We start from the raw sequence: 25,485 nt of genomic DNA on the forward strand, positions 1-25,485 counted from the left end.
TGAATCTGATTGCATGATGTTTGTTGATGCTCCTGTTTACGAGACCATGAAGTAAGCCTGAGAGCTTCCTAAACAGTTTGTCCTGTCTCAGGTGTGGTTGAAGCCTTCTGGCTTCAAGGATTATTTTCTGCATGAGTGTCCAAATTGATTGCTCTTACTAGAGTATGCCATGTTGTAGACTAGCTAAGAGTGACCATTTTCACTGATAGTCAGTATGGCTTTGGTGGTGTTCACGACTTTGGATAGTTGTGATCACAGTGCGGATTCATGACCTCTTTGGGGTCATCAATCCACAATGGAGAGTGTGTGCATAATTTGTTGAAAGCACTACCGATACCTGCCCAGATTGTGGTTGTACAATGCTCTGCACAAGTCAACAGAACTGATTATGCAACCGTGGGCAATAGGATGAAACTGGTAGATATTCCGCTTTAAATGCATGTACATTCAATGGGCAGTACCAAAATGAAGAAACAGATGAGACCAATTACAATCTGTTGTTAGCCATAGTTGATACGTGGGAGGAAGTTAAGAGGCTACAGGGGGAGGTGTCAAAAGTAGAACAGCAAGGTTGGGTTAGAGCAGGTTGTGCCAAAAGAGATGAGGACAACATTTGGGTTTCAGGAGACAGAAGACATGTGTTTCCAGACAGCTTGTTGCCTCTATGGACTTGCACATGTCAGTATAAACACCATGGTGTACTTGTTCAGGCACACATGGTTTAACCCCAGGTTCAGACTGGTGGGCGAAGAATTGTGTCACAGATGTGTTGTGTCAGCAGCAGAATGTGGACTGGAGGACAGCAGTAGCACTGAGTCACATAGGAAGATCAGGTGGTCCCTTCAACAGGATACAACTGGACTTTATCGAGATGCCTGTGTGTAATGGGCTGCAATATATTCTGGTGATTGTCTGCATCTTCTTGTGTTGGGTTCTCTTGATTAGGAGAAGTTATAGTCTCACAGTGGTGACATTGTTTTTGAGGGAGTTTATACCAAGTTTCTTGTCTCTGACTTCTCTGGAATCATACAGAGAAACTCATTTTAATAAGGAGGTCCTGAAGATGTTGTGTGCAGCATTGCAAGTTGAACAGAGACTTCATTGAAGTTATCAATTGGAGGCTTCCAGTATTGTGGAACAGGTCAATTAGACTTTGAAATCCAGGTTCGCTAAAGTGTGTGCCTCAAAGTCTTTGAAGTGGCCTGATGCTTTGTTTCTTGTGTTGATGAGCCTATGCTGTACTCTAGATAGAACAGGATTGTCTACCCATGAGATAATCATGGGCAGAGCCATAATACTGCCAGCTGTGCCTGAGAATGCACTTGTGAACATTACGGATGACATGATTCTTGATCACTGCAAGGGACTGGCTGATGTGGTACATTCTGTATCTCATCAGGTTGGAGAGGCTGATGCCCCTCTACAACATGAGCAGTGCCATAATCTTAGTCCTAGTGACTGGGTTATGGTGAAGAAGCATGTGCACAAGTCATTCTCAGAACCTGAGTGGTGAGGTCCTTACCAAGTCATATTGTTCACTACTACAGCTGTGAAGTGCAGAGGTCTTCACAACTGGGTGCAGGCCGCCCATACTCACAGAGTCCATTGCCCTCTTGATGATATAACAGCACCTGGCCCTGAAGTGCCAGTGGTTACAGTGAGACAGAGGTAGCAGTTTAGTCAAAATGTTGGTAACCAGCTAGGAACTGGGACAGCACTTGTTTGGCCCATAGGCGGAATGAGAGAGTCAACAGTTGAAGTCAGTATAGGAGGATCTCATCCTGTAGTGATGACTGCTTCAGATCCAGACCCTAGAAAAGGGCCATAGTGCAGCAGTAATGATAGTAGTGCTTGGAGACCAGTGGCTAAGAGGGCAAGTGAGAGGGAGACACAGTTTGCCTGAAGTGCTTGTGCCATACACTATCCCAAACGATACTGAAGGATCTGACCTAAGTGACAATTATGAGGCAGGGCCAGCAGTAAGGAGCTCAAAGAGAGTCAGAGTACCCTGTCAAAGGTACTCCTCACCTGAATGTACATACCTGACGGCCAATGACTGGGAGAGAGAATTTTGGACATTTTGCTATAACAATTTGCATTCAACTAAGCCTCCTTGAACTGAAATTGTGGCTGAACGGAGCTTTGAAATCGCATTGCCACTAAACAGACTGAGTCAAGTCAAGACAAGCCAAGTCAAACATAATTTCGAGTTACTGAGGTAACCATAAAAGCACACTACAAAGATTAAAACACAATGCTAAAACATTCCAGATCATTACAATACAGTACATATGATTAAAAGCATCGAATACAGAAATGCTCCAAATAAAACCCAAAACACAAGGCTTCAGTCACCAGTATATCACCTGGCAAGTATATCGGTCTGCACTGTTGGGACCCTTCAACCCAATGTGCTGCAGATCAAGTAAAGTGTGCATGCCAGATAATGAGAAGACAAACATGACTGTGGGATACCAGGGATTCCAACATTAGTAAAATATCTACTACAGTTAAAACAGCATAAAATGCCTTCTATTGACAGCACATTTATTTTTTAAAAAAACTTAATCAATGTATCCAAGATATGATGATTAGTGAATTTGAACTGCACATAATTTAGCAAGAACTTAATAGATTTTACCCAAAATATTAAGAAGAGTACAGAGGCAAGAGTCTACTGAAGGAGCATAGGATTGTCATTCAGAAGAACACGAAGTAGGGCTAAGGAAGTCTCACGAAGATCCGTTGAAAATATTTTGTTGAAATGGTACTTGAAACTTTGGTATACTTCTTCCCCAGGTGGAAACCAACTGAGAAGACTGTGCTGCCATCTTCCACCCAAACGGTCTGGCCTTAGAGAAATCATGGAGTCTTATACTAATACTGGTAGACGTAGATGCTTGTGTGCAGAAATATTTGTTATTGTGACATTGATATTAATTGCTTTGCTTGTAATGTTGAACTCCCAATCCAGTTGGGGCGGGTTAGTTCTACAAGTGCCACTCAAATATAAATTTCCTACTTACAGTAGTTTACCTTCAATATATGAGAAAGACTTACATGTAGATACATCTAGAGGAAACCAAACATTGAATGTTTATTCCAAGTTTCTGTACGAATATGTTGACACTATGGATGCTAGAAACTGTTATGTGTGCATGCAATTGCCTGCCTTCACAGTAGAGGGTGTTACATATCATCACATTCCTCTGACTTACGGTGTGTCTTGTAGTTTGTTAATGAGTCTTTTCTATGGCAAAGTCATCTCCAATATTATTATTGAAATTATGACTTAATCTTTTCAGAAATATAATGCAATTAAGATGTAAGGTAATAACAATCTTTTTTTAATAAATGAATCAATATTTTTTATTGTATTATTACTTCAATAACTTCCCACACCATTCCTCTGCAAGCTAAACAACCCACACCAAAAATATAACTTAGCAAATATGATACGTTCACAATGCATATGATTATCAATTAAATAAGTAATAATAAATTAAGAATTCCTTATTAATAAATCATTTCTTAATTAAATTACCACCCTGTACTCTTAAACATCCAACAACCTGCACATAAAATATATCTTAACAATTACAATAATCATATTATTTGCATAATTAATTGTTAATTAAACAACTAATAATAAATAACTAATAATTAATTAATTATAATTAACTTTCCACCCTTTACCCTTACAAACCCAACAATCTGCGCCTGAAATATAACTTAAATAGTGTCTTAATTACACAATTTACATAATTAATTGTCAATTAATTTATTAATATTAAACAAAAACTCATTATTAACTAATTATAATTAAATAATGTCCAACCCTTTGCCTCAACAAACCCCACAACCCACACCTACAATATACATTTAAAAGATATATATTTACAGTATTTACATTAATAATTATCAATTAAATAATTAATAATAATTCAACTTTATTATTAATTAATTATAATTCATCTACTTCCCACTCTGTACCCCAACAAACCCCACAACCCACTATGATACTAAAAATTGCACTTAATAATTGAATTAAATTAAATTACACAACAAAAAAAATTACAAACTATATTTAATAACAGTAACAATATTTATGCAAACAATTCATAACATAAACAATTAAAACATGCTAAAATACATATAAAACATTAAAAAATGATATTATGTAAAACAATATTTTTATAAGTTATATTAATAACGTAGATATCTTTGACATCAATATTACTTAGCTTAGAAAATAGATATTTTTGTCAATTATATTTCTGCATCACAATATTTGTGTATCACGATATTAAATAACTCAATATTTCTGTGCCTCGATATTTTTTACTGGATATTTTGTCTGAATACTACAAAACAGAATGCATTTCAGCAAAATAATTAGAAACCACACACCTTGGCTACATACACCGGATTCCAAAATATCTGCCAACCCTAACAAATTGTGTAAAAACATATTTAGAAATGGATGACTGATCACAACACACAAAGAAAAAAATCATATTTAACAAGATGGTTTTTCGGTCACTCATCCTCCTGAAGGATTCCAAAGTAGACAAAGGGGATGTCTGCCAATTCAAAAGCTCGACTGAAGGCCTGCATTATAAGACAAATAAGCATTGGCAATGCCAATAGGTATGGATTTAAAGGAATGTGGTGTGGTATTGTGAAGCATTACTAGTAGATAGCATGGGAATGGATATGTATTTGTGTGGGAGCAAAGGACTGTAGAGTAATATTGGTGAAAGTTAAAAGGTCAGATGACAGTTGCAATGAAATGAAAATAGGTACTTGTAAAGCGCACGGCTACTCCACAGAGTGTCCCAGCGTGACTATGGGCCCACCGGAATACAAAAACAAAGCTAACAAACAGGCCACGTCCTTCCGAAAAATTACAGCTGGAAAAACCAGACCTAAAAATCCATGTCACTTAAGAACTGGCCTTCTTCCAGCTGCGCTGCTGCCAGAGAAAAACACCCTACAATATCTAGTTCACTTAGGCACGTCAGTAGCATTACAATGAGTGCCCCTGAAAAGATCAAACTCAGGCAGCTGAATAAATAAACAAAATGGTCACAGCTGTGTGGAAGGCATGGACTTTTTTATGGAAGCACACTTCTTGTTTCCAATCAATACAATGACTTCTTGCTCCCAGCATATGGGCAGAGCCAACACATCTGTCCTGCTGATTCTCACATAACTATCTGGCAACAGCTGCACTGTCAGGCCAGACCACAAAAATGGCCAGATTTTGAGTAAACATCTAAGAATATCACTAAGGGTCCCTACCACACCCGGACCCAAAGCATACAAACTGCTAAATTGGTAGAAAAAATTGAGGAAAATATATGTAACCAGCCTAGAACCACTTTACCACTTGAAAACTCCAGCAGACATAATGAATACAAAAATGAAAAAACATTGGGAAAATGTCAGTACTCACACCAAGACCATTACCACCTCCAGAACCCTTTTTGTCTCTTTGGCAATCTCAAGTCCAAACCACTCACAGACCCCCTGCAGACACTCTATGTAGAAAAGGTTGTAAACAACAGTTGTCAACACTAGTCTCTTACCACTTCCAAGTTGCTAGCAACCAGCTACGGTAAATTAATGTACATCAAAGAGAATAACTGTGGCAGTTACAGTTTCTATTACAAAAATTATTGGAAAAAATAGGGAGTGCAGAGTCTGAGCTAAAAAGCAATTGGTACTCAAAATGTCTGCAAGGCCCAGCAAACACATGGGGATAAGCAATGTACACACAAGAATCTACACAATTATTACAAACTGTCTCAAGGAACCAGAAACAAAGATACCCTAAATCAACCAGTGAACATTCTGAGGTCACCAACAACCCCATAGGCATGTTGTCAAGTACAAAATACTGATTGTCCTTCCACCACCCACTAACATTGGGGTTCTCATGTATCGGACTTGGCCCTCTCTGCAGGGTCACCCCAAACATTTTGGTTTCACTCCTACTGTTTTCTGAACTGGTTTTTGGTTGCATCAGGACTCTACTCCACTGCTAACTCATATTAAAGTGCCTGTGCTCCCTCCTTTAAACATGGTAGCATTAACTTAAACCCGATTGGCACATTTAATTTACTTATAAGTCCCTAGTTAAGTGGTACTTACAGTCCCTGTGGCTTGTAAATTATATGCTACTGCTGAGCCTACCGCACTTATTTTGCCATTCACTTAAGTTGTCCTTTAAAACATGTCTCAGGCCTATCATTTCAGCCTGTGTGCAGTTTATTTGAGCTGCAAAATTAACCTTTTACCAAAACCTCAATTTTTAAGACATATAAGTCACCCCTAAGGTAGGTCCTAAACAGCCCATAGGGTGTGGTGCAGTGTATTTAAAAGGTAGGACATGCTTTAAAGTTTTACTTGTCCACGTAGTGAAAAACCTCCAGATGTATTTTTTGTTACTCTGAGGCCTACCTCTCCAATAGAATAACATTGGGTTAATGTTTGACTGGGAACAGGTAGAAATGCCATGTTATGTCTCAGAAGAATTGTACTTTAAAGCCTCTTTAATGGTAAAGTGGGTTCTTTAGTCACAATTCTGAAAATGATGCTTTGATAAAGTTTGCATGTTTTTTGTCCTAACCATTTGGTGCCTGTACCAGGATCCGGGTCACATGACTGTGAATAGTTGGCCTTTGTGTATTGGTCCCAGACAGTCAGACAAAGAGGGACTAAGTGTTGACAGGATGGAAATCCTGCCAGGATGGGTGGGGTGGAGCTGTTCCCTGTCCCCGTCCCACTTACATTTCAAAAGGCTGCCTCCAGCACACTATCGAGAAAGAAGAGGGGCCCCTTCAAGACCAAAGGAGTAGGGCACTATTCAGTGCGAAAAGAGAGAGTCCTTTGGACCAAGCTACGTAATCTACGTACTTGACAGACTATCACACTTAAGACCTTAGCGAAAACTCACTCTAATCATTCACTCATTCTAACTGGAGATGATTTGACCATATACAATCAACAAATAAATAAAAAACAATAAAATAATATAAAAAGCCAAGATATGCAATAAATAATACATTTATTCACAAAATCACAAATAAAGAAAACCAGTGTAATCATAAACCTAATATCTAACAATAATCTCATGAGCAATTCATAATTACAATAAATTAACCAAAGACATAAACAATAATAATTAAAAAAGAGAGAGTATGAAACAGACAAACAACATATGTCTTTAAAAATTTAACATATCTGTGATTTAACAATGCATTTGGCGCGGAACTTGGTGTTTTTATAATTTACACTCGTTTCCTCGCCCATGTTCAAGGATTATGTGGTTAGAAGGGCATCAACGCGTTTCGATGGGTATAAAATGAATCCATCTTTCTCAAGACAAATTGATAAACTCTCTTGGATTAAAAGAAAAATATTTGAATAAGACCAATAAAAAACAGGTAATCGTTTGATGCTCCCTCAATGTGCCTCTATGTTTAGTTTCCAAGTCGAGAGAAAGTATATATCGCACACTTCCAATGGGGTCGCTGTATTAATTGTTGATAGCCACACTTGGTTTCTTCTGTGGTTTTTAGAAGTGGTAGCCTCTTATATAATTCCTGGGGCCCATATATGCTATTCCAATGTTTTTAGCCGTAGGGTGCTCCCTCAGAATAAATTTAGGTAGATGCACGCTCCCGCGTGTATTCAGATCGGGGATATCCCCGATTGGAATAGCCTGTATCGAGCAATTATTTCAAGGCATCCATAACAATTCTTGGATTGCATTTGAATCATGGCTTCTTTCTTTTAAGAATAAATAGCTGTAATTTGAAACGGAACCATCATAATATATATACATATATGGGCCCCATGAATTATATAAGAGGCTACCATGTCTAAAAACCACATAAGAAACCAAGTCATATTAGGTTCATAATGACACTGGTTTTCTTTATTTGTGATGTTGTGAATAAATTTATTAGTTATTGCATATCTTGGCTTTTTATATTATTTTATTGTTTTTTATTTATTTGTTGATTGTATATGGTCAAATCATCTCCAGTTAGAATGAGTGAATGATTAGAGTGAGGTTTTGCATAGGTCTTAAGTGTGATAGTCTGTCAAGTACGTAGATTATGTAGCTTGGTCCAAAGGACTCTCTATTTTCGCACTGCCTCCAGCACACTCACAGAGGAACTTGACATCAGCCTTTTGTGACCCTAGAGCACTTAAAGCCTGGGCAGGGGAAGGAAGGGACTTTCCAGAACTAGATGCAGTTGTAGCCTCGAAGTTTCACCCACTTCAAAGACTGGCACCAGGTATAAATATTGGACACTCAGATCAACTCTTCAGTTCATGTCTTGACATGCAGAAGACACCAGAAGGGCTGCTTTGTACCTCACACGACTGTCTTGCTGCATGTGGCCTGCTTTGTACCTCAGAAGACTGCCCTGCTGCTACCAATGGATTGCCCTGCTGCTTGAAGTGTGCCGTGTACCCTTAGAGGACTGCCCTGCTGCTTGGGACCTTCATTTCTGATTGATTCCAGGACTACCAGATTGATTCCAAGGGCTAGTTGGTTAGCATCCTGTGTGAGCTACAGGGGCATAACAAGCTCCAGCGACCCTGAACCCTACACCTGGCTTGGCCAAAAGGAGACTGAGACCTACCTGTACGCCGATTCACCGGAGGTGCATCGCAGGTCAGCCGCCACTACGTTCTTCTCCCCAAAAGACACACAAATGATGGACAGAATGTTGAACAAATCAAGTATTCACCCCCAGTCAAAAGATCTGGGTTAAATCCATTGTTCTTTTGCTCAGCATGCCTTCCCAGTTTAGGCCAGCCATATGCAAATCAGTCTTGACCCTGGTCCTCATTGGAACAATCCAGCCTGAACTGCCAAGCCAGGCCCTCCCTGGACCAGAAACAAGCATCCTAGGATCAGTTTCGAGGCATTACCCCTCATCAGCCAGGCTAGCTTGAATTCAGTGGCACAGTGAACCTGGGACCCACGCCTGGGCATACCCCTGTGCACTTAGGGTGAGAAAGCAAAAGACACACATATGATGGATGGAATGCGGAACAAATCAAGCATTCACCCCCAGTCAAGAGATCTGGGTTAAATCCATTGTTCTTTTGCTCACTATGCCTCCTCAGTTTAGGGCCAGCCATATGCATATCAGTCTTGACCCTGTTGCTCATGGGAACAGTCCATCCCGAACTGCCAAGCCAGATCCTTGCTGGGCCAGAAACAAGCATCCTAGGACCAGTTTCGGGGTAACGCCCCATATCAACCAGGCTAGCTTGAATCCAGTGGCACAGTGAACCTGGGACCCACGTCTGGGCATACCCAGTGCACTTAGGGTGAGAAAGCAAAAGACACACAATGATGGGCGGAATGCGGAACAAATCAAGCATTTACCCCCATTCAGGAGATCAGGGTTAAATCCATTGTTATTTTGCTCACCATGCCTCGCCAGTTTAGACCCAGTCATATGCAAATCAGCTTTGACCCTGCTCCTTATGAGAACAGTCCATCTCGAACTGCCAAGCCAGGTCCTCCCTGGACCAGAAACAAGCATCCTAGGACCAGTTTGTGTGCCATATAAATACCTAACACAGTTCCTCTAAGTTAAGTCTGACCGCTTTGATGCCAAGTTAACAGAGGGTTAAGCACAGGTTAATTTAGTGACTTTTGTGGTTTACCTGGACAAGGATTTTAGTTCTTACGTGGGTAAGGTATTCACTCCTGTCAACCAATAACCCAGCTTCTTAGACTATGCATGCATGCAGCTCCCATACCAAGAAAGCCAAGCAGAGGAAAAAGAAATGACATGTGCCCCTTATGTATCAAACATCTAACAGAATTATCTGACAAATAAAGAACTTCCTTTACCCAAAAAGCCTGGGGTGAAGCAGACTCGATCAAAGAATCATAAAGACAGAGACGGGATTTGCTGTGAGAAACATACAGAAAACACATTTAATACATTTACCACTATTTATAGTAGGGATGGCTTGGGCATGTGACAGGGAAATTCATGTTCCCACCTTGCCAACTGCATTGTGGAAAAGATGTTGAAACTACTAAGGTGACAGCTGTAACAAACCTGACATTTGACTCATGCAAAGGCCTGGCATGTAGTAAAAAGATTCAACGCCATGAACCCAATCAAACAAATTTATAAACAGCAAAAAATGCCGATACGATGTCGCCGAGGCAGACTTAGTATCACAATTCATAGTATTTTCATCAGGAAATCGACCATCATTGGAGAAAAAAGAGCAGATACTGTAGATACTTTGTCTTCATCGATTCAAATGGGAGTCCACGGTTTCGAAAACAAACACATTTCCATGACCACATGCGAAATAGAAAATACTGCAATAAAGCAACCAATAATAGCCACAAAAACAATATGTACGGCAAAATCGCACTTTGATCCTTTCACCAAAAATTCTAAAAAGCACAAAAGCCCACGTGGCATGCCATGTAACCTTCTGCCAGACACCAATGCAAATATTTACTATTACAGAGCTTTTCAATAGGTATTGATTCCCCCTCACCATAGAGGCTATCCAAAACATCTAACATACGCCCCTTCATCAATTACAACTACAAGGTACACGCCATTCCCACATACAATTGGTGTCAACAGATAACTTTTTACTCAATGTATATTACACATTGTTCTAAGACCATGGCATGAAGTTGTTCCACAGGTACAGTCTCAGCAAAAATACAGCCATCCATAAGTTTGTGGCCGAGTTCACAAACAAAGTAATTATATGTTTGGAGATTTCCTCACAACTTGAACATACTTTGTTTTTATATGTGTTGGTATTTATAAAGTTTACCAACATATACCAGGAAAACTCCCTAGTTGCATGCTTCTAGGAATACTCTTGGGTACATTATGAAACTTTTCTGTGTATGGGTGTTTCCCAATGTTGAATTGTATGAACAGCATAATTTCACCTTAGGGAAAGGCAGTTCCACTGCGCAATTGCACATTTTTATCTTTTTTTACGTAAGAAGTACCTTTGTTTGTCTCGGTTACCATTACCATCAACGCCACAAACTCTGAGTGTCTTCCATTTCACTTTTCACCCTAAAAAGGGATTTATTTCAGCCAGTGGAGTAACAAAACTCGATGGCCCTACCTGCAAAGTACATAGAGAGCCCTCCCCCAGTTAGGAGCCCTCATGCCAGGGGCCTGCCACCCATGCACAGTGCCGGAGGGGCCCCTGTGTAGCTCAAGACCCAAACCTCCTTCAGCCCCGTGGGCCTGTGGAGAACTAATATTACGCCACTGATTCCAGCCAGTGCTTCACTTTTAACTCGTTCCGTGCTCATGACGGAACCACGCCGTCATGAGCCACGGTTGCCGTGTGCCCATGACGGAGTGGTTCCGTCATGCTGCGGCCGTTGGCGGCCGCGCCGCCCACGCTGCACTAATTCCCCGCCTGTGCGGGCGATTAGCGCCGTGGGCGGAGTCATGACGGAACCACTCCGTCATGAGCACAGCCCAACCGTGGCTCATGACGGAGTGGCTCCGTCATGAGCACCGCGCCACCGCGCTGCCCCCCCGCACCCCCCAGCGCTGCGGCGGAATTTCCGCCGCAGCGAAGGGGTTAAAAAAGAAGTACCAGCGACCTCCTCAGGAGGCCACTGCAGCCTGCACATCAGTTGCCTCTGCCAGCACCAACACAACTACTAATCATCACACTCTTAGGTGTGATAATTCCAGTCCCCCAAAGCTATAAAAACTTACTGGGCGTTAGGCATTAGTAATGTTTTATTGTGTATTGAATTAATAAACAGCTGTTGTCCTTATCTCTAAATTCGACTGACAGTGCCTCTATGTGGCAGCTGTCATAAGTGCGGGTGCTGACAATTAAGTGCTGGTGCCGAGCACTAGAAACCACTGGCTCAAAATAAGAACTGATTCCAGCCATAAGTCGCTGTAAGCCATAAGACTTACAAGGTGGGAAAGTGTGATTGAGGACTTAGGGAATACTAACAAACTGACATGTTAGAGGGCATTCAAAAATTCAAGAGACTAATCAGGTCATCTAATGTCCACGACCCATCACTTGCATGGGTTTTACTAATGCATAATTGTACGTAGTTGTATCGTTCAATTTCACACGAGTAAACAGATTTGTGATTGCTAGTTATTCTTTTGTGGATGCTTATCAGGTGTAAATTCAGCAATTTTTGACTGTTAACCTATGTTTACAACTAAAAAGGGTGTTGTGAATCAGAACCTAGATCTGTTTTGTACTAGATATGCTATGTTCGCAGTCATGCACGACAAAGCACTTCTTATAGTATTGCAAACACCTACAACCTACCACTTATCCATAAAGTTACACACACTGCCACAGTTTAGGTACCAAAGAAAAGAAGAAGTATAGCAGAAAACGTGTGCAGTCTACATTGACCTCTGAGTGAACCACTGGGACACTTATACTGTGCTTCATCTGTTCCTGTAAGAGTCAAGTCCATTGACTCAAGGCAGATGGACCCGCCATCAAAAGACAACTGTTACTTGCAAATGCCATGGACTACCCCTGTCAAGGCAAGCGTCTCAATTACACCAGCATGAAACACCTATACGGACATGCTCCTGTGAATGGCACTGAACAGAGGACAATGGCACCACTATGACCCAATGATGTCTTATGAGAATGAAGAGAGTATGTGGAACCCTTTTGAAAGTCCTAATTACATCTACTAGATACATGTTCATTGTAATGTATATTCAACATATCTGAGATTCCACAGCCACCTCACTTAATCTACTTTGTCTCACTGGAGCATGCACATAGATCCCATGGGGAACAAATGTAAGTGCAGCATTGCGCATGCCAGTAGGACAAGAACAGCCTTAGTTGTTGGGGGAGTTGTTGGTACTAGAAGGCAATGTTGCTGCAAAACTTTGACAAGTACATTGGTATGGAGCTTCTCTCCAGCCGTCTGAGGGGGACTGGTCAGACTTAACACTCAAAGAAGGGAAATACTCATATTTGCTTCTGCTCCGCCTCCAAGTTGTATTGTCTCAACGTGTTTCCGTGCAAAACAATGCATCCATCCTGGCAAATAAAATGGTTTAAAGTTAGTCACACCTCTGTGCAGTAAGCAAAATAGGATCTAAAAGTGGTTGAAACCATTATTAATACATCAAATTATACACCCAAACCAATGCTTCATTTTCATCCCTTTTTTATATTAACATGCACACCTATAATTCAACTGCTACATACAGCTTTTTAGTTATGCTTAATTTTTCCCGTGAAAGTTTGTCAGATCATAAATGCTAGTGTACTATAGCTGCAAAACCTATGTAAATCGGTACACGCTTAGGCAGTAGTTTTTGTTTTTCTCTGTGTGATGACCTACCATTCTTTACATTGTTAGTTCTTAATGGCCAAAGATGGCTGCAATTTTCAAGAATAACAAATAATAGTGTCTGTTGGCGCTCTGAAGCGTGCAGGTAAATGTTTATTATTCACCCTCCCTCATATATTTACCCTAACTCTACTGGGGCCTCTACGATTAGAGTAACACTTCATTCAATATCCATCTACCACATAGGCAATGGTCCTCTGATGAATCTTGTTCCGACGATAGGAGGGGCGTAAATTAAGGTTTACTGACTCATCAGTTAGCTGCTCAATGAGAACCATTAATTGACAGCCAACTTACAATTTAACATCCCCAATTTAAATCATCAACTTTGATTTCACAGTTTCAAAAGACAAACAATAGGACTCAATAAAAGAGTGAGACAGATTTAGATGAATTCAATTATTGTATTAGAGAATTAAAATCTATTGCACAAAGCAACCTCTTCAGGATTTCAGTCAAGAATATCACAATTTTATTTAAAGCACCCAACATTTGGGCAAAGATGGTTCTGAAAAGATACAGAGTTACAAAGTTCTACTACCCTTTAAGGCAGAAGGATAGTCGCCGGTCTAACAGTTTAAATCCTACCAAGCGAGAGGGACAGTTAAAAGTTAGAGTCCTCTAAGGGCGAGTCCATTAGCATAGAGTTTAGGCAAAAAGGGGGAAAGTTTTGGCGTGGCATGAAAGGTCTCATTCCATCAGCTACCAATTGTAGCATCGACAAATAGTCCAAAAGCAAAGCACATGGGTTGTGACACCCAAAATTCAATCAGAACGACAAGCTGTCCACATCTCACAAAGAAAAGAAAAATAAATCTTTCTCCGAAGAATCAATAGTTTGCGGGCCTTCAGGTTTTTTCTTTTATTAAGTCTCTAGCAAAGTCTTGGTGATGTAGCATCACATCACCATCGAAAGATCATCATGTGTTCATCATGTGCATTAAGTCACCTAACTAGTTGCAACATCAGGATGGTTTTCCATGCTCGTAATGAGAAACAACAATTTCATGAGTCAGCATCATTTATCAATAGGGAAAAGAAACATAATTTCAATTTATAGAAAGGTAGAACTTTCAGTCTTTACCCTTCCTTCCCATGAGAATAGTTTCACACAAGAGTTTAGGGATGCTCATTCGCGGTACAAAAAGTGCTACAGTATACTAAGTCAAACTAAACCCATTGTATTAAATCAGGGGAAAGGTCAGCACTAGAGAAATAAAGTCTTGAAAATAAGCCTTTAAGTAGACTTCACATTTCTTCATACAATAATCTCTAAATCATCATTAAATGAAATAAATCATAAGAAACTCATAAGGAAATATATAAAATGTTCACACATCATTATTACATGGAATTAGCTATAGTTAGGAATACCCTAACAACACTATGTCACTTTTCCTATAACATCAGATCTTACTCATCTGATATGTCTCAGTGTCAATTTGCATATGTGTCTCTAAATTACATTTTAAAAGCACTCTTTTACGGTGCTACTTCTACACTTTTTGCACGTATGCCACTGTGTGTGCAACGTGTAATTCTAAATTCGTGTTTTCCATTTCTGCATCATGTCGTGTATTATCATTTTTAAATGTCGTGCTACATCAGGTCTGAAACGTACTTTTAAGAATCTATATCATTGAGGTCCAAGAAGGTGATTACTTTGACCAAAAAATCAAAATTGCATTCGGTGAGTACCCCGGGGCTGATGGGGCTCTTGGAGGTGAGCAGGGTGTCAAAGGTTATCTACAGTACATTAACTCAATGCACTGGGGTCAATGCAATAGAGGAAATCAAACGAGCGAGCACGAGGAATGTGAAAGCGCTCAGAAGTTTAGAACATGAACACGCGTTTGACATGATGAAAACAGAACAATGGCTCCGACCCTTGACCCGGGAAATATTAAAACTAGCGCCGGCACATTATGTACAGGAAAGGAATGAGGGTACGCAGATAATTCCACACACACTGCTCTCTGAAAATCACAGTGTATTCTGGGTTTCTAATTGCCCAGGTCAGTTTCCTCAGAGAAGGACCATGCCAGACCAAGTGAAACGTCAAAGTAACCCGGGGTCCCTGAGAGGAAAAAAGATCATGGCGCTATGATAAGTAGTGATATTATTTGAAAGAGATATTGATCGCACATTTCATTTCTGTCTCCAGTTTTGTTCTCCAATAACAATTAGATCTTGGGAGCCATCTTGTCTGGCATTATGGGCACTCGGGCATGAAATGGCCAGTTCACAGAACGTTTCTCTGCATTCCAAAATAGCATTCCTGGGGACATTATGAGCACAATTAGCCAAATCTCTGCTGAATAAATTGCACACCTGCGGAAAGGAAAAAGAAAACTGCAAAAGTGCATTGTCAAAAACAAAATGTCTATCTCATCGTTTGAAACGGTGTCTCGGCGATTCTCTGAAGCCAGGAAGATGATATAACCTTGTCATGGCAGGTAGAACCGCCCCCAGAACATTGCCGAATTACCGTCTCTATGGATCTTGGGGCTGAAGCAAAGACCTTCGGATGTTTCAGGCTAGACACTGTAATTGATTGATCCTCACAATTTGGCTCTCCGCTTTCCTCTAAAAGTGGGATTTGTGCCACTTCTGGTTGTACTATGTTACTAGTGTACTTCTGCGGTCCAATTTGCATAAGTCAAAAGTGTATGACACTCTGCGTTTTTAAATGCACATATCTTAAAGTTTTAGGTTTTAGGTTTTAGGTGAGAGCAGTACTCTTCTAACGTCAAGTGACCCATCATTAGCGCATAATAGCACCTGCAAATAAAGGTACTTAGGATTGTGTTTCAAGGCACTTTTTTTTATAGCACACAAGATGCTGTATGCCCTCCACACACATTTTGTACGTTGTTTTAAATAGTAAAAAAAATTGAGCATCATAAGGGATAAGTTACATCCAGTAATAATTCATTAAAATTCCTTATTCAGGATTTCATTGGAAATGATTAATTAATACTGGTAGATTGGTCTCCAAACTCCTGCCACTCAAGAACAAAACCATGCATTGATACAGGATGCAGAAGAAATTAAAAAAAACATATGCATGATTTGCAATGGCATATGAATTAAAGAGGAAAAGGGTTGTCTAGGTCTATATCAAAAGTGGTGGAGGTAAGTTAAGGGGACTCAATTCTCTCCTTTCGCGTCCTTGTTGTGATGGGCGAAAGAAGCCTGAATAGCATTGGTCAAAAAGGTAAAATGGTGAATTATAGTACGTGTCCTAAGGTGTATAATTGACAGCTTTAGTCATAAAAGTGTCATATAACAAATTAAATGTCTTACTATTACTGTTTTATAGAGTCTTAATTCAGTCATATTTAACATGGAAGCTACAATCCAGAAAGAAAGGGTTGCTTTTCTATCTGTATGGCTCTAAATCAACCTAAACATGTCAGAAGAGTAATGTTCAGGAGATGACAATATCCAGAAAAGGACAATTAAAATGAAGACCTACATAATTTTCCAAGTTCTCCACAATTTAGGAGTAGACAAGTATCTTTCAAAAGTCAAATTCTGATGTTGATAATCAGGTCTCAACAATATATGTGCTGTATCTGTGTCCGGAAGCTAAACACGGAAGATATATTGCAGGGACTGTATTAACTTGAAAAGAATAGGAGGATTTGCATTAATTATGAATCAGTAGCACTTACCATATTGAGGTGGGGTGGGACAGGTAGCCTCACAGAGAGCCAAAGGAACTGGCCAAACTGGTTCAAAGACCAACCAACCACCATCCCCTTGGTCTTGTGTATGATTAGCTTTAGATTTCCCGTTCAGTCCCCACTGTCCTAGAGGAAATACTTTAACTGTGCAGCCGAGGAATCCATGTCTCTCCTAATCTTAGGAAAATCCGTGTGCCATCTTCTTACAAATGAAAATATACACCCATGGACCAGTGAGCTGAGAAAGAGGTAGAACACACACAATCACCGAACAGACCTAGGGGAGGGTGGAACTTTGCAGTTCAGTCATTTAAACACCAAGGTAAATGAAGGCAACATCACCATCTAATGTCACTGATGTGGAAATTATCTGAATAGAGAGAGGGCAGTACCTCCATTTCAGTTTACAAGAGGTTGCTGACAGGTTAAGCAGAATCAATATGCTGATTGAGCTTTCATATGCCCCTATTAGAAGATTGTAAAATATTGAGATAAGATCATATTCAGTTCTCCTTTGGGGTTGAATACCAGCTCGTTGATTATCTGGGATATGGAAGGTCCTTTTAGCTCTATCAGATCAGTATCACATTTTAGCTTATGTTATTTATGTATGTATTTTTGACTAATATATGTCATAGCTACAAATCATGCTATTGCAGCATTATTTTATCTTACTGCTAACTTCATACATATTGTACTTCGCAGTCTGTCTTACGATTGTAGCAATTCATATCTCTTGCATGAGAAATAAGACTGTTCAATAAACTCTTTTATTGAAACGCCCGTCTCTATATTTCTGTGCAACTCTGTAGAAACGAAGCATGCACGATTGACTGAGTGAAACTGTTATTTATTGTTTCCACGATTCTGAGACTGTTCCGATTCTAAAGGGAAACAAAGTTGTCATGTTTATGCGGTTGTCAGAGACTAATCCCTTCTTGTATATTCGAGAAGTTTCTAGTGACCTCTGAGTTAGCTGGCACACACAAGTAATTAAGTTTAATATACTCAATAGAGACTTACTGACCGTAGTCCTATGTCAAATCTATAGTGTATGTTATTTCAATGTGCAGAGCCTATCAGGGATATAGGAACTACACTACACCATCCTGTGTGCCTCTGCTTGTTTGTGGATTGACTGGCTGTGGAGTGACAGGGGCTGGGGTTGTGCATTCTCTCAGATGGCCACGGGGGGAGTGGGGGCATTGATGTGAGTCCTGCCTTTTCTGAATGAGTCAGGGCTGGGCTGAATAGACCTTGGCTGCATTCAGAGTAGTGGGAGGAGTTTTCACTATCACCTGAATAAACTTGGTCTGCATTGAGAGTGGTGGGAGGAGATTTCCCTTGCAGCTGAATAGGCCCTGTCTGCCTTGGACAACACTGTCTCCACCTCTTGCCAGGAAGCTGCACCAGAGAGGACAGAACTGGTTTTGGCTGGGCAAAGAGCTTCTCTGCCACCAGAGAACAAAGGAATTTGTGCTATAAAAAGTGGGGCACAGACACCAGAACTTTAGATTACTGCTGAACTAAGGAACCTGCCAGGAAGAAGGGCTGGAAAAGCTGTCAGGAGGAACTGCCACTTTGCTGCATGCTCTGCTGTGTGATAAAAAGTAAGTATTTCCCTTCTGTTTTGGTCACGGGCCACTCAAACACTGCTTATCTAAAAATAATGAACACGGATGTGAAACAAAGGTCTTACGTTGAAGTGGCACTTTTATTCATTAAGTCATTTGCACAGCGAAAGAAATATATTCATCAATTCATTAGCTCAGAAATAACATCAAAATCATAATTTCAATCCTTCAGAAATAGCAACGCAAAATACATTTTAATTAACGTGCAAGTGCCTAGAAGGCAAACCTGACATGAGAAAACTTAACCATGAAGTGTCATAGGTATTAAGGTAAATTAATTGCAATAAATTGGGTGAGGATGAGAAACCTGCCATAAGAGAAGAGGCTAAAAAAAATGAAAAAAATGTTAATCTAGATTGGGCTCTACCACCTGAGAGTAGGCTTCCTAAACCCAATGCAGTTATACGGCCGGCTGGGAACCCACGGCGTGCATGGCACTGCAGAAGAGTTCTGAGCTCAAACTGGGGTACAGGCCTTATATACCTGTTCAGTGCAGAATGCTTAAACCACATTGACGTAGGTGCTTGAACTACACTGGCGTAGGTGCTTGACCCACACTGGCGTAGGTGCTTGACTCACACTGGCGTAGGTGCTTGACCGCACGCTTACAGTGGTATTGCTAAAACCCTGAGAACACAGAAGTGGTATCCTAGTGGGCCAGGTGTGTGGTTGGGTGGTCGGCAAAGCTTGACCGCAAATTATAAACAAAGAACATTTTTAGCGTAAGCTTCTCGGAAAATATATATGAAAGATGATCTTGAAACAGGTGCTATCATTGCAAGGTGCTGTCTTGGGTTTTGTTTAAGCAAGCTTGGAAAGTCTCATAATATAAAAATGAAGCAAGCAATACTTATGAAATGTCGAGGATGTACCAGCTGGTCCTGCGTGTGGGTGAGATATGCTATTCTTGTAACTGTGGAAAGTTTCTGTGGTCGCCCGAGCTACCTCGCAGTGTTGGGCACAAGAGAAATGTATGTTCCAGAATATCGGGGCCTTGTAGACTTTATTATTGAAGATGATGACATGAGGCAGTGGGCTTTGGGCTTGGGCCTATATGCAGATGTGTCAAGGGATGTGTGGGCTATCACTTACTGACTGTGTATGGTAAAAATGGTCAAGATAGCACATTTCCAGGTTTTAGCTGGTGGGGCCTACAAAGGGACCTTCATGCTGCAGGGTCGAGCAGAATGTTATGTTGGGAATTTATATGGTAAAACGTGACCTTCCATCATTTCCCTCCTCTTGTTCATTTTTGAACACACTTCTTACAGAGTGATCCTTCTGCTATTGGGGGCATCCAGGGTGTGTCATTAAAGTAGCACTTGAATCCGCCCTGTTGTTGTTCCCTTAGGTCAACATATTCTCCATCTGACCTAATAAGTATTTCAGCATATTCTGCACCTAATCTATTAAGCAGACATTCATATTGAACAGCTGCAGGGTCCTCGTTCAGCGTGTTTCTACCGGGGGGGAGTGGGGGAGCGATAGGTATGTCATAATGAGTGTCACGTGCTGCAAGCTCATTCATTTCTAATAGCATCCCATTCCCATCCCCTGGGACACGGTCCATGTCCTCATACTGTGTTTTCTGGTAAATCCCTGTTCTAGCGTAGTTCATACTACTACCTTGGTGCTGAATTTCTCGACACACTTAGATATGACCTGTACATAGCAACACATTAGCATCAACATGCAACAGATAGGAAAACACATTTTCAGGATAGCAGACAGCCATGAAGGCATCCAGTCAAAGTTAAACCAATTACTAAAGACGTCTGCTTCAGCACCTACCTCCTCACGCATCTTCTTTCCCAGATTGTCCAAGTCCAAAATAGCCTTGGAGAGCGTCCCGTTGTCTGAGTCATTCGATGGAATGAATGTGCAGCAGCTTTTTCTATTTTAGCACAGACTCCACCGTCCATAGCAGTCAGGTGATCTAGAACATTGCGATGTTCCAGAACCATTAGTCTCAATGGGCGTTGTTCCTCTTTTATGGCGTTGAACCCGTATCGGGTGTTGTTGACGCGCCTCATAAGCTCGTAGCAGGTCACCTGCAGCCATCGGACATTAGCTGATGTTTGCCATATTGGCCACAGGCCCCCGAAGAACTCCTGGGCGTCATTGAAAAGGCGAAATTCCTGAGAAACTTTGCTAAAGGCGTTGTTGGCAAAATATTGAGCGCTCCTTCAATGGCGGTGGAGCAAGGTGACATCACCTGTCATTGGGTGGGCATGCATGTGGAAATGTTGGATGCCGGGACAAACAGATGCAATTTGTGCATGGTGACCATGGTACATAGGCTATTCCATTGAGAAGGCAACTGGAGATAAAGGCGTTCTCCGCATGCCCAATAGATGTCCATGAGGCTGGAGGGCCAAATTAAAAATAGTGATGTTGCAACGGATGTTACTGCCCACAGGTACTGTACCATTGCCTAGGAAGCAAAGGAGAGGAGATTTTAGCTTGTACGCCCTTTTACATTTGTAAGTTGAGCCTTTACCAAAGCTATACCTTCTAGATTGTTGTTGCCACACTTCCTCACACTCATACATAGTATCTAAATCAATGTCCTGTGCATATTTTGACTTTGAAAAGGGTCTTCCGAAGGACCATGCCACTTGTTGTCGAAATAAACATGGGCCTGCAAACGTAGCACAGTCCTGTACATACAGGGGCACTGGCCAATCTGTGTGTTATGTTTTGATATTACTGAGGTATGTCTGTTAAAGTTTTTGTCTTTTTCGCAGATTGCTGGTGGTGATGAAAATGCTGAATACCCAACTGCCTTAAAACCATGCTCATAGTCCTGTATTACCCGGGCCGAAACGCCATCATGTGTCACCATCCCTCTATACATGTGCTCAATCTCTTTTTCAAATTCTGACACATCAGTCACAACCCTGTGTGTGAGATATTTATAATCCCATTGTGTGGTATTCACAAAGACAGTGTCAAGCTGTGCCGATAGAAGCTGGATCAGGCCATGTATATGGCACATAAATAAGTGGAGGAGACATTTGGCAGTCAGTGGTGAGATTTCTTGGGGAAAGACCAATTTGTCTGCTCCTACAGCATGTGGGATGTGTGCACACACGTAACACGACTCCTGTGTGACCTTCTTCCCTATTGCGGTCATGTGTCGGTACCACATGTTATCTAACAAGGCGTTATGGGCCCCATGGTCACTTGCTGAATGGTCAGGATTTGGGGAATGGAAGGCAGTCATGGCATGCTGGTTGGGGGACTGCAAAAGTGACTCTATGTATTCTGTGCTGGGCCATTCTGCGTCTGCGGGAGTTGTGGTGCGGGTGTTGTGTTGGCGGCCTGAGAGCGGGGGCCTATTGTTGGATCCAGGGTACCTTCCCATGTAGTATCTGTGCTGCCTGGGATGGAAGTTGGGTGTCCAGGATACCTACTAGTGTGTGCGTTGCTAGTGTTCATGTCAGGGTGTGTTGGACTTAGTGCGTTGTTGTGTGCATCTTGTCGGCTATGGGTGACCGCTGGTACAGTGGGTGGTGTAGATGCCATCGCATTGTTGCTAGCTGCATTTTGAGGAAAGTAGCCCTTTACCGTGATGAAAAAAATTTACCAATTAAATGTTGCTATGCCACTCCAACAATGATACATATTAATATAGAACCAATACATATCTTTGCATCGCGGCTGCTGTACTCATGGAGCAGCACGTGAGTGTCATCTTCGTCCTCATCGACAGTGGAAGGGAAGCCGCTGTCCTCATTCAGGGGGACCAAGGGCATGTCATGTTCTTCTTTCAGTCCATTGTCTGGTGCTGCTGAGGTGCAGGGTCAAGTCTGATATTGCAGCGATGGATCCGTGCCTTCTTTTCAGCTATCCGAACGGCAGTTGGTGAGGAGTCAGTGACCTTGTACGGGCCCTCAAACTTTGGGCTCTTCCAGCGTCGGACGTGTTTCCGGAAACATCAGAGTTTCAGGACGGATTGGTGGGAACTCAGGATCAATGGGGCACTTCTCCTTCCTCTTGGATACCTGGGTAGAAAGGAACTGCGCAGCGCGTGTTAGTGTACACAAATAATTGTAAAGCTCTGCTTTAACAAACTCAGAGGATGACTCACTATCTGTTTTGGGCCTAGTAGAAGGGACAGTTACATTTATGGAATTTCTTAGTGAAAAGAGGGCAATTGGGAGGCAGTAGAGCCATTTCTTACCAAATGTGGCGCTTATTTTACTTATTTTATTTTTGAGCAAGCCGTTGAGGGCCCACAAACGCCATTGCTTTGTGGGTGATAGGCTGATGTTAGTTTGTGTCTAATGCCTAGCATTGTTGTCAGGGAGGAAAAAATAGCATTTGAAAAATGAATTCCGTTATCGGTCCGGATGGCGTCGGGCACGCCCCACCGGGAAATGACCTCACGGAGTAGGAATGTGGCTGCTGCTTCGGCATCACAGTGAACAAATGGTCCAGCTTTGATCCAGCGTGAGAGTGGGCATACTACCACAATGAGGTATCGATAATTTTGGCATTGATCAATCATGTCGACATAGTCGATGTGGAGTTCTTTGAAGGGGCCAGAGTGCTTAGGGATGGTGGAGGCGACTGTTTTGAGAGTTGGGGTTGGTGAATATTGTTGGCAGATGAGGCATTTATTAACAAAGAGTTGTATTTGCTCGTGGGCATTGGGAATGAACCAGTCCGTTTGTAATGTTGTGGACATGTAACCGTTTGGGCAAGTAGGATAGGGGCGTACTGAGCGTCTGGTGCAGCTACAGGTGGGGGGCCTCTGGCTGCAGCTTTTGCTGACCAGTCTGCCAAAGCGTTACCTCTAGAGACAAAATCTTGACCATTAGTGTGTGCTGCACATTTGACTACAGCTACCTCAGCTGGAGTGTGAGGGCCTCTATTAGTTCTTCCAATAACTGCCTGTGAATCACAGCCCTCCCATCTGATTTAAGAAATCCACGGGCCCGATTCACAGAACAAACTTAAGACTAAATCCTAAACTTAGTACCATTCTGGTATTCACAGAATGCACCTAGTACTTCTGGTATTCACAGAATGAACTTACTACTTTTGCTATTCACAGAATGAACTTAGTACTTTTGCTATTCACAGAATGGATTTACGACTCCTAAACTTACGTCCGCACTCGGGCCGGAAATTCCGGCCCGGAGGCGGAGCTTCCGGCCCGGAGGCGGAGCTTCCGGCCCGGAGGCGGAGCTTCCGGCCCGGAGGTGGAGATTTCGGCCATAGCTAAATCGGCCGGAATCCCCACCTCCGGGCCGGAAGCTCCGCCTCCGGCCCAGAAGCTCCGCCTCCGGCCCGGAAGCCCCGCCTCCGGGCCGGAAGCTCCGCCTCCAGGCCGGAGTTTCCGGCCCGAGTGCGGACGTAAGTTTAGGAGTCGTAAATCCATTCTGTGAATAGCAAAAGTACTAAGTTCATTCTGTGAATAGCAAAAGTAGTAAGTTCATTCTGTGAATACCAGAAGTACTAGGTGCATTCTGTGAATACCAGAATGGTACTAAGTTTAGGATTTAGTCTTAAGTTTGTTCTGTGAATCGGGCCCTCTGTCTTTTCCAGCGCAAGATGCTGGAGTGTGTTGTTGTTGTTGTAATAATGTTGTTGGTCATTGCTGTAAGCGGGTTGTGCTGGCATGTATTGTACGGGGGCTGTGGCTGCACGTACTGTACGGCAGGCTGTGGTTGGGTCTGTACATATTGTACGGCAGGCTGTGGCTGGGTCTGTACATATTGTACGGCAGGCTGAGTTTGCATCTGTTGTGGGGCAGGCTGTGTGTTGCCTGTCAGTGCATTCATGGCAGCCTGGGGAAATGTGGTGACTGCAGCCATCTGACTGACAGGTGCAGCTAACATGACTGTGTCTGGTGTGTCCTTTTTCTTATTAAGTTTCTGTTGCACTAACTTTGCAGCTGCATTCTGTATAGCTAGCTGTCTATTCTTTTCCTGTTCTTGCCTCTTTTTGCAGAAATGTATAATGTGATCCTGTATCTCAGGCCATGGTTTTGCTTCCATTGCTACAACTTCATCCAACTTGTCCTGTATGTCCTCAGGCAGTCTTTTCTTGACCATGTGATAGAAAAGCCTGCTATTCCCTCCTGTTGCGTTCCATGTGTCTCCTAACTCCTGATGCCATTTTTCCTTAATTCTTGAGATAAAGTCAATTGGCTCCTCATTCACTTGCATTGTCAGTGACATGAGGGATCCAACATCCGGGACATCTGGAAATTTTATATGCAGTTTGGCCCAGACCTGTGATCTTATTTTGTTAAATGAGTCCCCATCATACTTCGTTTCAGTCGTGGTGATTATGTTCTGACTGACGCTTTTGAAGATGTCCTCTGCTTCTTCTCCCATTATGGAGATGAGCACACTCTTCATCACCTATCCCTAAGTTGACGCCTGCAGTATTTTTTTCCAGGGCCGCTATCCATTTGCCAGCACCCTCCGTGAGGGGTGGGAGAATCTTTTTGAGATTCTCTTTGTCCATTTGAGACCATGGGACATATAAGGGCGGGTCAATGGCATTTTTATACAACAGTGGCATCTGGTGTGTTACCCCTGTGGGTCGTGTGAGGTCATATTTACGTGCATACTTCTGCCAGACCCGTAGGCCTGGACGCATATAGTCATAGTCCCAGTCATCATCCCCTGCCCCCTCCAAGATGCATTCCTCGGCAGTTGCCATGTCTTGTGGGTCAAATGATCCTTCTCTAGGCCAAATGTTCATTTGGGGTGCATTGGCTTCTGTCCATCCC

The sequence above is a fragment of the Triturus cristatus genome, chromosome 5_2 (genome assembly GCF_964204655.1).
Source record: "Triturus cristatus chromosome 5_2, aTriCri1.1, whole genome shotgun sequence".
NCBI classification, from domain to species: Eukaryota; Metazoa; Chordata; class Amphibia; order Caudata; family Salamandridae; genus Triturus; species Triturus cristatus.